The sequence below is a fragment of the Condylura cristata genome, unplaced genomic scaffold (genome assembly GCF_000260355.1).
Source record: "Condylura cristata isolate star-nosed mole 26May11 unplaced genomic scaffold, ConCri1.0 scaffold00005, whole genome shotgun sequence".
Taxonomy (NCBI): Eukaryota; Metazoa; Chordata; class Mammalia; order Eulipotyphla; family Talpidae; genus Condylura; species Condylura cristata.
The window spans coordinates 12,906,030-12,915,303 of record NW_004567106.1 but is presented as its reverse complement, the minus strand read 5'-3'; the positions used below and the strand labels follow the sequence as shown (position 1 = coordinate 12,915,303).

The window sequence follows — 9,274 nt, the reverse complement described above, 5'->3', positions numbered from 1 at the left end:
GTTGAGGTAGGGTATTGATTATGCTGATGATCCCAGATGGCAGATTATGTAGGACATAAAGTGATCATCTGAGACCCTTTGAGAAGATAGCTGAAGAAGCTGGTTAACAACAAAAAGAAAGATTGATAAGCAGTGTTCCAGGCTCAGTTGATGTTGGAAACCCACATTGAGGTATAGTCACTTTGGGCCATTGTGCAATTTCAGCAGCAACTCTAGAGTTTAGAATCAGAGAAGTCAAGTTGAAGCATTATTCATGGGCTCCGAGTTGAGTGGTAGCAGAAGAGAGACTAAAAGGGCCCTTTTAGACACAGAGAATAGATGACTGGAATTTAGGATTTCTGAGCTGGGACATTTCCAGGATATTAAGATTCAGGATAAGCTCCTTGGATCAGGAAACTGAAAAGCAATGCAGCAATGTAGAAATAATGGTACAAATTTGTTCACTGGCTACCTTTGTAGAAGCTGAAATCTCAGGATTTGGAGTGATCTTACTCAGTGGTGATCTGAAGGCAGCAGATAACAGTTATGTAGAGGAGTGGGAGGAGGTATATCTTGATGACATGAGAACTATTTTAACAAGAGAGGGCAGTAGCAATAGCACTCTCTCCAGGCTTGCAGATGCCTGTCTCATAGCCCCACTGAGCAAACTCGCCTTCGTTGCCAAGGAGATCAGTTCATAGCTATCTCCACATATAAGGCAGGCTGGGTCCTGTTGTTTGAGATACAAGGAGTCTGCTACTTATGCTAACCCTCTTCTTAATCCACACAAGCCCCGCTGTGAGCCTTCTTTTGCTCTCCTATGACATAGCCCTGTCAATACAGAACATGCCAGCCTTTTCTGCCTGCCTGCTTCTATTTAGCCTGTCTAAGATTTGTTCAAGTTATAGCTGCAGTAATAATAGATGTCCAGTTTCCTCTCTCTTCCATCAGTGAGTAGATGAGTGACCACAAGATCCAAATGTGTTCCTGTAGAAGAGCTAGGAGTCTTTTTAAGTGACAGTGCCACACCTTGGAGGGGCTATAAAAACCGAACTGTGGCAGAATCCATTTGAAGTCTCATATTAGGAAAAGTGCAAGTCGTAAACAGTTATGATCACTCTTCACCCAGCTTTGTCCTGAGTCAGGCTATCCAGGTGGAGGCTGGAAGTTCCATTGGAAGCTATCCAATGAACGTTAGCAGAGAACGATAATAATAGGCTTATTGAAAGAAAACAAATATACTATGCGCAACTTATTTAAACTGAAGTCGTTTTTATAGTGTTGGGCATCATTGTTAACTATCCTGTTCCATTTAATACCTCCCATTTTCTCCCAGAAATTAAAGCAATGCTTTTGGTACCAAGTACAACTGGCCCTTATGTCTCTAAAGAAAGACAAGCAGCACACAGAAGCTGAGGCTAAAGATGCCAGCCCTCTGAGCTGGGTCATACCCTTAGAAACAGATGCTAAGTCAGACACTATTCAGCAGTTGCAGGGAAAGCTGATCCTCCATGCCAGCTGTTTCAAGAACAGCTGAAGAAGGAAATTGTAGGCCCCTTGCCATCCTCTGTGTATCTTAGGTGTGAGTCAGACTCGAAGACTGGCATTTTTTTCCATTGAGAGCTAGGCCCTGTATCTTTACAGATAAGCATCTCTAAAATCAGTCAATGCTGTTTGACAAAATGGTAATAAAGGAATATTTCAACTAGAAAAAAAAGCATTCTAAATATCATCAGCTGAGAGACTTCATGAATTTTGGAATCTGTATATTGATCTGTAGGGGAGAAGGTGTCTATCAGAGAATGCCAACCCTTCCTACATGTGTGGGGGATACTGGTCCCCATCCTCACAGGACAGACGGCTTTCAGCCTTCAGTTAAAATAAGAAGTGGGCAGAACATTCATTCCTGGTTGTCATTTAAGACAGAAGAATCAGTCCTTTTGGCATTGCGTCTGGATTTTATGCTTGTTTGTTTTAACAAGTCTGAAGCTAATCCACCCATTTTATCTCATTTTATTTGCTGGATGCTTTTTAACATGCCACATAAGCCACCCTGTATTCGTCTGGTACTACTCATAAGGATGTTATGGTATACTTAATAGAATAGAACACAAAGCTAAGAAATTGTTTAATTTCTTTTAGTAATAAATATTCTTTGCAATGTGGAGGAGAAATAGAACCATTTTGGTACTCATCTTAAAGTAGCAGTTTGAAAACTTTTTGTATTAATCACTTTGCAGCTTTTATAAAAGTTCTGATGCACAAACCTAACCCTAGACCATTCAATCACACCAGAATCCATAGGGTGGGAACTGGGAGTCAATAATTTTAGATTTCCCAAGATGATTCCATGAACAGCCAAGACAGAGAACTGCTAAGTGTCATTTACCTAAGTGATGACAGGTGTCTCTATTAATTCAATTCAAGGTATTCTCATTGCCATTATCACTTAGCACTCTGAGTGTGATATGATTATCATTATAGTATTTATGGAAACTTATAAAATCATAATTACTGGGGAATAAACTGGGACAAGAGCCAGGTGGGAAGCAAAGCTTTCAGGGAAATTATGTCAGTCATCAATCCTGACAAAATCCAGAGCATATATCAGAGCTGCTGAGCCCTGAGTCTGGAGAGCTGGGGAGTGGCAGCATAGGTAGTTGTAGGGTAAATGAAGGTGATCAGCTATGATGCCATTGGCTCTGTGGCCATCACCTGCAGCCTTGATCTTGTTAACATAGAGAGTGAGTGGTGTGGGGGCACACATGCCTGATTGTGGACACCTGAGCATAGGTGTGAGCATGTGCAAGAATATGAACCTGTGCCTAGGAGGAGATTAAAGGGCAGCATCACCCTGGGGAAGGGGGCTCAAGTTGCTGTCTCCCTGTTGGCTTGTTTCCCCTATTTACTATTTAAACCTGTGAAAATGATGCCAAGGGTACAAAATTCTCTTTCAAATTGCTAGAACCAATGGTGAGACTTCCAGGCCTGGGATGGTTACAAAATGGTAGTGAGCGTGGTATTAGCAGGAAATACACCAAGGAAACTTTCTCTTTCTCGAAGAGTTTTTCTCTGAACTGGATCGTATAAGCCATATGTAGGAGAACTCAATGGGCCTGCTCTATTTAAATGGACAGACAATGTATAGTCCCTGAAATTCATTTAGTCTCTAAGGTGACGATTTTTTATTTCTTTTACTAGATGAAGGATTTCATTATTATTATTTTGTCAATGAAACAACGTTCCCTTATCAAACGTAATTTGAGTGCCTTTTTCTGTGGTAGGTACATCATCAGTTGCTAGGAATACAAAGATTAAATATAGTATACACCTGTAAGAGTCCATAACCTAGATGGGAAGGAATATGTACCAAAAACCTTTTTAATAAAATATGGTAAGCACCCAGCTTTGTGATTTTGGGGTTAACCCTAATGACATTAATCCTTAATGATTTAATTTTCCTTTTCCCATTTCTTCAGTCAGGATCTTGTGGGGTTTTTTTGTACATAATCGAAATTAATACTGTGTTGGTTGTCCTGTCATTGTCATTTGAGAAATTTATAATATAAAGTGAGCTATGAAAGAGCCTGAAACTCATACTGTTGTGATCAGTTGGTGCATTTTCAATAGCCCTGTCCTGGATTTCTTGAAATCCTCTTCAAGAACTAAAAGACTTGTCCTCTTTAGGTCACTTCGCTTCTTTCTAGGGTATCCACATTTTTCTCCCAACCTATAAAAATAGCAAAATTTGTGACTTTTCATTCCTGAAAAATTCAGAGCCCATCTGATATTTAAAAGATGTATTTTTCCTTCATTTATAAATTAAGAACACCTTCTCTGAATTTTGTTGACTTAGTCCTTTATCTGACAAAGTTCTTATATAATTTTTAGCAGACGAACCACTCTGACTCCATGCTGTTCAACACCGTCTCTACTTGTGGACATACATCTTCTCCACATGTAAGTCCATAGATATGGTCCTACCTTATACAAGAACACAACTATCTCACTAAATTGTGTTTTTTTAATGAGAAAAGTTCTTTTAACATATTTGGTGCTTTGCTCAGCACCTGCTAAAGCCTCAGAAGTGAGCTAGCATGATATAGTATTCTGAAGTTTACCAAAGAGAAGTTCAGTTACAAACGTGTGAGGGTGGGAATGGAAGATAGGTTGTGTTGGGAAACTTCATTTATAAACTGCCAAAAAAGAAGCCCAGAGGTAGATGTCTTACCAGGGAGGCCCAGCCATATGGGGTACTAAACATAAGAGAAGGAAACATCGAACCTGGTGCATGGTGGGCACTGAACCAGTTGGGTAAAGAAGTTAGGAAAGGGCCGCTTTCAACAGTAAGAAGTTGTTTCTTTTTTACTCTTGTCAAGTGTCCAGAGAGTCTATCTGTTTTTACCATACTAGGGTGAAAATGTCTGCTTTACCCACAAATTGATGATAGTTTCTAAATCTTTTTTTGATCATACCTTTTGCCTTAACTGGTGATCTCTATTCTTTAAAATCTTTTTTGCCTCTCCCTCTATAATTGTTTTTTATGTCCATGTGAGTTCTTTGTCCTCTTCCTTTTTTCTCATTTTCCTCACACCTCTTTGTCCAAGTCTTCAGCATCTCTTTCCTGGATTACTCACAACCTCTCAGCAAGTCTTCCTCAGTCACCTTCATGGAAAATTCTCAGCTGAACTATAACATGCTTATTAGAGCAGTACTTTATACAAGACATTATAATTGTTGCTTTTGTAATCATCCAGCTAGACTGAAGCAGAGTGAAAAAGAATGTATAAGCAGATGAGAAAAAAATGATTTGAGCTGAAGGGAGAAGGTACTAAAACATAAAGGCATATAACTTAAAACCAGCATTTTAACTCTCTTTTTCATAATTATTTTGTGTTCTGGTTGGTTTTTTTTTTTTTTGATGTATTTATTTATTTATTTGTTTATGCATACAGAACTGGGGTACAGGCCAGAGATGGTGAGAGGACTCACCTGCGACAGACCAGGGAGCAGAACAGGCAGATTAACAAAGTACACTGCTGAGAGGAGCAGCAGGTGAGCCAGGAAAGGTCGGCTTTGCCATTTGGATCACTTCCAAGGGTCAGTGATATTTACCTGGCTGATTGGAAGCTTGGAGAAGTGGCAGATCTGGTAAGCAATTACAATGAGGCCAAATAGCCCAGGGAGACAGAAGTCTAAGTTAGATTACAAAACATAAGACATTGAGTAAGCTAAGCTGCTTGCTGACAACATTCATATTCAGAATAAGTAAGCTGTGATAGTTACTCCTCTCAGGCTTCTACCTTGGGGAAGAGTTAGGGTGAAATGAACATAATATTCTGGTTTATAGGACTAAAAAAAAAAAGAGCTTGTTGTATTTCTAGAGTGGCTTAGCTGGCTGATTCCTCCTGACCTAATTCATGTAGAATCTGTACATTTTTAACTTGTAAATAAACCTGCAGACTTAATGTTACTAGTGACACCTCCCATCTCATCTCATATCATAGAACGAATAGAATAATTCTGTTCCTCCCTCCATCTTTTAGGCAGAAGGTCCATGCTGTTGCCTGCTCTTTTACCTATTAATACAGTACTAATCCTTCTACCCTGCTGTCCTAGCTAAGTGGCTGTCAGAGGTAAGCTTCCACCCTGCACACTTATCATGCTGCTTAAGAACTTATGCTAATCCTTTGTCTCTGAAGTGAGAGGTAGTGTTCTGCACTTTTCTTCCTAGGACCTCTAGATTCTGAGATCATTCATTACCTCTGCTTCTGTTAGCACTGTTCTCTACAAACACCAGCTCTCACAGGTGACCTTTTCCCGAACGTACCAGGACTTTCCATACAGCGTTGTCACTGCCATTGTGTGTACCTGGACTGTTCCTCCCTTCTGTGTTGGCTAGAAATGTGGAGCAGTAGTATAATGCTTTTCAAGCATGGCCAATCATGAAAATTATCTGGGGATTACTTCAATATACATACACATGCATTGTTCAGATTTCTGGACCATGCTCCAGAAGTGTGAGTTCCTCATATTTGAGAGTCATTGTCAAGGATGGGAACCACCAAAGTGTATAACATTTTTTTATTGGCTTTTGATTTGAAGGTCCATTTTTTGCCTCACCTAAAATTGTTCAGTATTCATCTTTTTGACTGAGAAAAAAGTCATAGTAAAAAAAAATTGTAAGCAATCCAATATAAATGTAAATCTTACCCATCTCACCCCAAGTCCTATGAAATTAGAGGGGAAAGAGGGGGCAAAGGGTCATGTAGGCTTAGCATAGTGAGCAGTACCATGTCTACCATACCTTAGGTATCATATATGTTTATGACATATTATCATTTGTGTCCTTGCAAACCCTTTTGTTTTTTCTGTCTGTTCTCTCTTTACCCCTTATTCTCCTGTTTGTAACCATTCTAAACTTTTTAATGTTCGTCTTTTTGTGTGCATTATTACATAATGTGTTTTGGTTGAGTGCAAAGTTTTGGTTTATGTAAATTTATGTAAATGCAACTAAGTTATCAATCTCATCTTGTTCCTTAAGCCTGGGTTGCCATTCCAGAAGGTATGAGAAGCCCTGAGGCCGTTCAGTGTACCTTTATCACATTTTAAATGAAGTAGCTATTATCTGTGACCCCCAGCAGGAGGAAAGCAGTATGATGTCATTGCTCTGGCTTCTGAATGCCAGGGTTCAAACTCTAGTTCCTCCATTTGTTACTATTATTTTTATGAGTAGATTGAAACAATGATTTTTTTTTTTAATAAAGGAAAACTACTACATCTTAAATTTTTAATCTTTTCTTTGTAGGTTACCTAGACCACTTATAATTAATAAAGCTATAGAAAGTTAGTAACTGCTACAAGTAAATGCCAGGTGGTGACATGTGTCAATTTTCCAAAGAATCCTGCTTTGTGGGGATGTCTGAATATCAGCTGGGAATCTCTGCTCAACACATGCTGCAGTTAATCATGGTAGATGTTAGGCCACAAATCATTTTTCCCCATAATTCTTCGTAAACTCGATAGCATTCTTAATTTTTTTTTTTTTTTTCAGTATTCTGTAGCTACATCAGCTGGAATAGGGTGCTGGGGCTGGGGGATCATTCATTAGTGCTATGAGGGACTGGATTGCTTGGTCAGTTTTGGTTGTTGGCTTCCAGTTTTTAACATTAATTTCTAGCATACATTCTTTTCATTGATCTTCAGATGATCTTTGTTTTAAATGTGATCTTTGGTGGTTTGAATGGGAACTGCTGGAAAGTTGATTTTTATTCTGAAGCACCCCTTATCACAAGGAGTGATGTCAGGAACAATAAGCCCTTGTCAAGTCAATAGATTAGTTTCATCAACTTGGATGTAACAGAAATTTTTCATTCCACATTTGCAGATTTCTTCATGCTCCTTCATTAGTCACCTGCTGGCCACCATCTTGGATCTGGAGCTGGTCAATTGCTCCATATATTAGCTTCTTGGTCTTAGGTAGATAGGTTACTTAACTTCTCTGTCTTCAAGATTAATCATCTGTAAAGTGGGGGTGCTTTTTTTTTAATAATATAATAGTTTATTTTTACATCATTTTGTGCCTTTTTCTATCTCAGTTGTAATTTCCATGGGCTTCCTATCACCATATCACCTGTGTGCCATCACCATAGTCCAGTGCCTTCCCCAAAGTGGGGAGGCTTTAACATACAACTCAGAGACTTATAAGGATTAAATATGAAAGCATGTCTGTCTCTCTCTTTTTGGAGAAAAATCCTATAACAGATTGTACTGCAAATCATATATGATTTTCACATTATTCTGGATCCTCAAAGGTGCTCCTGGTTCCTGTAAATGGAGTTAAATATTTTCCCACAGTTCCTTATCAGTTTTCCCAATTTCTCAAATCACTTTATTCTCAGCAGATTCACATTCATTAATACAAATGTACCTCTTATTTTTATAAGAAAATAGGAATAATGAAGTAGAATCTGTTATGCAGGGAAAAGGGCAGACATAAATACAATTTAGAGAAGCAAAGGATGAAATAGAGAGACAACTTAACAGTTGCCCCAGAGTGCAATGAAAGAGGCTTGAACTAGGGTGGGAGCAGATAAAATCAATGGATTGTGATTTTTCTTTTCGGTGATAGGTCCAGTAGAAATAGAAGATAGCTTAGATGTGAGATGTGGAGGAATAAAGAAACTAACAATGATTCCTAGGTTTTTGACTTGAACAAAATCATTCTTAATCTTCCTATTTTAAGGTAGATCATATTCTCTTTTTCTCTCCCAACTATAGATCTATTTTAATGATTACACCACAGTATTGTTTGACATTTCTGGTGGGTTCTACCTACCTTTCCTTTCACACCTTCATTGATGTTGTTGTTTTCCAGGTCATCATTAACTTTCTTCAATTGGAAATAAAATAGCTAACTCTTCATTCTAGTCCCCCTAAATTACTGTCATATGTGCAGCTGTCAGTCTAGTCCCTTCTTGCATGGGCTCCCACCCCACTCCTTCCAGATCCTCTTCCTGCTTCTTGCGCTGTATCTTGTCATCAGTTTGCTGCCCCTGCTTGGCCTGCTTCTGGTTGGCCTGCTTGGCTTGGGGATGTTTCTCCTCACATAACCTGGGTAATTAGATTGACTGTGTTGACCACTTTCTCATCTATATTCTGCAGACTTACAAATCTATAAAATAATAACACCAGTCATTTGTATGAGCCAGGAACTCTGCTAATTGAGTTACACACATTACCTCATTAAATCCTTCCTTGAACCCTGTGGGGGTAGGTATGACTATTTTAATTTTCAGATGAGGAAGCTAAGACTCAGGAAGCTGCAAGACCTTGGGCAAGTTCTGAGAATTAAAAGTGGCAGAGCGTGAATGTAAAGCCAGGCTGCTGTTATAATTAGTGCTTACTGCCATCTCTGAGGCTAGCCCAGCCTTCACATTTCCACATCTAGTCTTTGAGCCACCTAGTGGACAGCACATACACCTACCTGAAGCAGCTGAACATAGACATAAAATCTACCTCTTTACAGCTGCTTACTTTCCTTCTTTGAAACCTACAAAGAAACAAATAATTACAAAACAGCAATATCTCTTCTCTTGTATTATTTGATTTCTGACACAACCAGTCCATTCTCTGAAACTAGAAACATCTATCTTTTTTCTTCTCTACCTTCCCACATTCAGTTAATTTCCAAGTCCTCACAGATGCTCATCACGTAAAGGAAATCTCACTCCTAGAATTTAAGAACCACTCTTACTTACATGAGGATGACCCAGAGGGCTTGTTAAGCCCCAGA

At 39.0% G+C, this 9,274-nt stretch overlaps 1 pseudogene; it reads right to left on the bottom strand.

The window, feature by feature from the left end:
- Nucleotides 1-6,970: 6,970 nt before the first annotated feature.
- On the bottom strand, nucleotides 6,971-7,407 carry LOC101631333 (annotated as a pseudogene).
- Between the last annotated feature and the right edge of the window lie 1,867 nt (nucleotides 7,408-9,274).